Source organism: Triticum aestivum, chromosome 7D (assembly GCF_018294505.1).
Source record: "Triticum aestivum cultivar Chinese Spring chromosome 7D, IWGSC CS RefSeq v2.1, whole genome shotgun sequence".
NCBI lineage: Eukaryota > Viridiplantae > Streptophyta > Magnoliopsida > Poales > Poaceae > Triticum > Triticum aestivum.
The window spans coordinates 391,011,415-391,015,775 of NC_057814.1; the positions used below are offsets into that span (position 1 = coordinate 391,011,415).

General features: G+C 51.4%; 1 pseudogene; it reads left to right on the top strand.

Annotated features, from left to right (window-relative positions):
- The first annotated feature begins 714 nt into the window (after positions 1–714).
- Positions 715–2,821, top strand: LOC123171118 (protein LOL4-like; annotated as a pseudogene).
- The last annotated feature ends 1,540 nt before the right edge of the window (positions 2,822–4,361 follow it).

The following is a 4,361-nucleotide window of genomic DNA, read 5'->3' on the forward strand; positions in this document are numbered from 1 at the left end:
GACGGGCTCCAGTTGTGCCATCTCTTCAAAAGTAAAGTTCCGCTGGCCGTCGGTGCCGACCATGCGGACAGACATGATGCCATATGTTCGTGCCGCCAGTTCGGCGGTGGGGAGCGGCGGCGGTGGCATCGGGCCATTATCGGTGCCGAAGTGGGTGCAGGACTCACCGGCGTAGATTAGGCGGCTGGGATTGGGTGGAGGAGAGGTGGAGAGGCACAGTTGAATTTTACTCCGCGGCCACGAAGTAAATATAAGAGTTCGATGCCACTCAATTAAAAAATTAACTCCTACAAAATATTACTAGGCTTCGGCTAGGTGTCGGTTAGAGGAGAAAAGTCAAATATTTTTTTTCTCTAACCGGTGTTAGGGGATCAACTAGAGTTGCTCAGTAGGACTAGGAGTAACAATAACGAATTCAACTGGGAAGTTGGTTGGTTAGTTGGGACTTGGGAGGGGGGACGCGCGCCCAAGCGGAACTCAAACGCAGCGGACTCAATTGAAGACCAAAGGATGGAGCATCGAATCAAACTAGCATAGGAGATTAATAATTATGTAAGCTAAAGGAAACGGAAAGAAAGGAAACCAAGCTAGAGCTGGACGCGGGCGGGAGGAATGAACGACGAATGAATTATTGGCGCGTCGCGTAGGAGTGAGAAAGGAAAGATTCGACGATAGGGAGAGAAACGAACCAAAGCAATCTTTCTCTCTCGAAGTATGGAATTGGAGGAGGGGCAGAGACAGCAATTCGGCCATATCCGAAAGGCATCCATCCCTTCCACCATCGTCGCCGACCCGGCCCGGCGGTTTCTCGGATTCCGCGAATATATCCTAGCCAGCAAATCCATCCATCACCCCGCCATCCCTCGCCCATAAATTGCACGCCCCCGAGACGTTTCTTGCCACCGTGGAGTTCGCCCAGCTCTCTCTCATCTCTCATCTCCTTGGCTACGTACTTCTTCCACCTCCCCCTCTCTCCCACGCACCTCTCTCGCAGCGCCTCGGCGATCGGAGCAAGCCGCTTGTTGGGTTCTTTGCTTGGTATGTCTGAATGCTGTGGATCCTCCTAGATCGATATGATGTAGGCATGTGGCTGCCAGGAAAAACAATAGGAGCACTTCTTTCTGCAAAATTTATCTATAGCCTTCTGCGGCTCTTTTCTTGATGCATGCATGGCTACATATATACTTGTACTGATCCAGCATGCATTGCATATTTGCATATATATACTCCTACGTAAGCAGAATCAATGTGTGTATGTGTGTGTGTCGTTAACAACGACGGATGTAATCTGCAGGCATGCCTAGGTGCACCTCGTCGGTCAACTACCAAACGGAGACAGCGACCATGTCGGAGCTCATCTGCAACGGCTGCTTCAGCCTGGTGCTCTACAACCGCACCGCAGCCAACGTACGCTGCTCCCGGTGCAACATGCTCAACTCCACAAGATCAGGTAATCATTTCTGCAACTACTCACTCACACCAGTCATGTTTCCTGGGCTGGTGCTGCAACTGAGCTGCATTCATCACCTAGCTAAGCTGCTTGTTGCATTGAACTGGACTGACATTGGTATTCACATATGGATTGGCAGCGAGCCAGTACGCCCACCTGAAGTGCGGTGGCTGCCGGACGACGCTCATGTACCCGCCGGGGGCCTCCACCGTGGGGTGCGCCACGTGCCACCACGTCAACCCCGTCAGAGCCCAGGGCTCCTCGGCTCCTCCGGTAAGCGCCCGCCTTCTTCGATCGCACTAGCTAAATCTTACCATGCCTCCCGTAATCAGTGGCCTGATCTTTGAAAACTAACTTCTCTTAGAGGCTATGTCTATGCATGTCTAGAATGCCATGTGATATTTTCGAATCCCGCACAAAGAATCAGTTCGGAGATATTTGTGCGGTCCAAAGCTACATGAGGCCATGCATTGTGCGATCACCCTCTCCTGTTGCATCAAAATTTCTTGAAAAGATCACCACTATGGTAGGTTCAGGTTGCTCCATGGCTTCGTCATGGAATCAGTTCCCACTGCTCAGATAGGCAAGTACCTGAGAATAATAGTAGACGATTAGCTACGTACATACCACAGACTAGCATTCAAATTCTCTGGACCATTCATGTTATCAAATTCTCTGGACCATCCGTGTTATCAAACTGTCTGAAAATTACATACGTACCAGTGGTCCATTGGAATCGATCATCGGCCAAACAATCTGAATCTTATTGTCAAAGGTTGATGGCGGCGCCAGCCGGCTTTATTCTCTAGCTAAACTTTGTTCGTGCTACTTGCAGGATGCCCATGCGCGGCCTCAGACAGTTCTCGTGGAGAATCCCAGGACAATGAACGACAAGGGCAAACTGGTAACCAGCCTCATCTCTAGCTAACACTCTATCAAAACCCTCTATTTCGTCGCTAGTTATGGCAAAGAAATTATCTATGTAATTTACTGAATTTGTCTGCGTCTGATTCAGGTCAGCAATGTGGCGGTCGGTGTCACTTCATGGAAAAGATGACCAAGAAGGAATTCTTGGTTTTATCCCCAAGGGTCTGGTAATGATGCATGCCCTTGGTGAATCTGTATCATCGTCATCATCGTCGTCGTCATCGTCAGATAAATGTTAAAATCAAGTGTGTTTTGAAACTTGATATAAACAAGAGAAACAGTAGGAAAAGAGGCAAGGAAAGAGAAGGAGAAAAAGAAAAAAAGTGGATCTCTGAAATGTGCCATGTTTGTGCTTCTTTCTGAAAATGTAAATATGCTGGCTATGTGCTAGCCTATGATGTGCTCTTAAGAAAAAGGAATGCAAAAAAGCATTATGTCCAGGAATTTTTTCTCTCTCTTTCTCTCCCCCTCTCCTTTTTGTGTTATCCTTTTCGGAAATTTCTTTTCGGCCGGCTTACCGATCGACATGCTGAGTCGACTTTGCACTTGGGGCTCTTATTCTTCAGTTGAAAACCTGAAACTGCTGTGCAGCAAAAAGATGATGACGGATTAATGGATGCCTGCTTCTTTTTGACTGTTCACAGGAAGAAGAGCCAGATGTGTTCATCTTTCCAGCGCCGGCAGTTCTAGTTTTGAACGTTGAAGATAGCCCATGGATAACACTAGGGCTTGGCTTCTACAGTTACAGTACAAACCCTAGTTTTTTTTTTTTTTGAGGGATCAGTACAAACCCTAGTGAATCAGGCCAGCCAATGCATAAGAGCAACTCCAATGGGGCGACCAAACGGACGGCGATTTCGTCCGCTTTTTGTCCGTTTGGGTCGGTCGCCCGTCCGGCGTCTGACCTCTTTTAGATTTGGGTCGGTAGGGCGCCCAACGCGCCGACCCATTTCATGTCGGCGCGCAATTTTTAGAAAAATGCCCACGGCCATATATCGTGCCAGCGGCCATGTCGTCGCCCTGGTTTTGGCGCTCCAGAGCGCGGGAAAGGTTCCCGCGCGCGGGGGAAAATTGGCCTAGCGCGCGCTGGCTTTGGCGCGCCGCGTCCGGCGCGCGTTATAAGAAGGCGTTCCCTCCACTCTCTGTCCGCCGCCCACTCGCTTTGCCACAACTCACTCGCCTCGCCGCCTCTGCGCCACCATGTCGATGCGCCGCCTGGGCGCTTCGGATTTTCGCGGAGTCCGGAGCGCCGCTCCGGCGCCTTCTCCTCCGAAATCTGGTTTGGCGAAAAACGCCTCAGTCTCGGCACCTTCGACACCGCAGAGGAGGCGGCCCGCGCGTACGACGCGGCGGTGTGGCGCCTCCGGCAGCCTCGTCGGGAGATGAATTTTCCCGACGTGTCGACGAGCCAGCGAACGCAGGATCTCACCCCTCTCCCGCGGCTTTTCACCGACGAGGATCGTCGTGACAACCGGAGGCGGCAGCGTCGCCTCGCCATCGCCGAGATGGACGTGGAAGCAATGTCGATGTGGCGCGAACACTTCCCGCAGGACATCGTCGACAAGCGCCAGTTCTACAAGCAACGGAGGACGGAGAGGGAGGCGAGGAGGACAGAGCGAACCGCCTATCGGGAGGACAAGCGTGCGCGGAAACAGGCCGCTCAATTGAACATGAAGCTACGAGAAGCGTCGTCCTGGGACTTCGAGGACGAGCGGCATGCTGACGCCTACATTCACACCTCCGAGAAGGACATTACCGAGTCGGAGTCGGAAAACGACGAGTAGTTGATCTTTTCTTTTAACAGTCTATGCTATGAACTGTCTATGTATCCTTATATTATCCGGACACCCCGGCGAGTAGTTCATCTTTTATTTTAACAGTTGATCCTTGGTACTATCTATGTTGAACTGGCCGGCGGCGTCGGCAACGAAAGAGGCGGGCTAGGGTGCTGTTGGATGGGGAGAGGGCAATGTGCCACCGACCA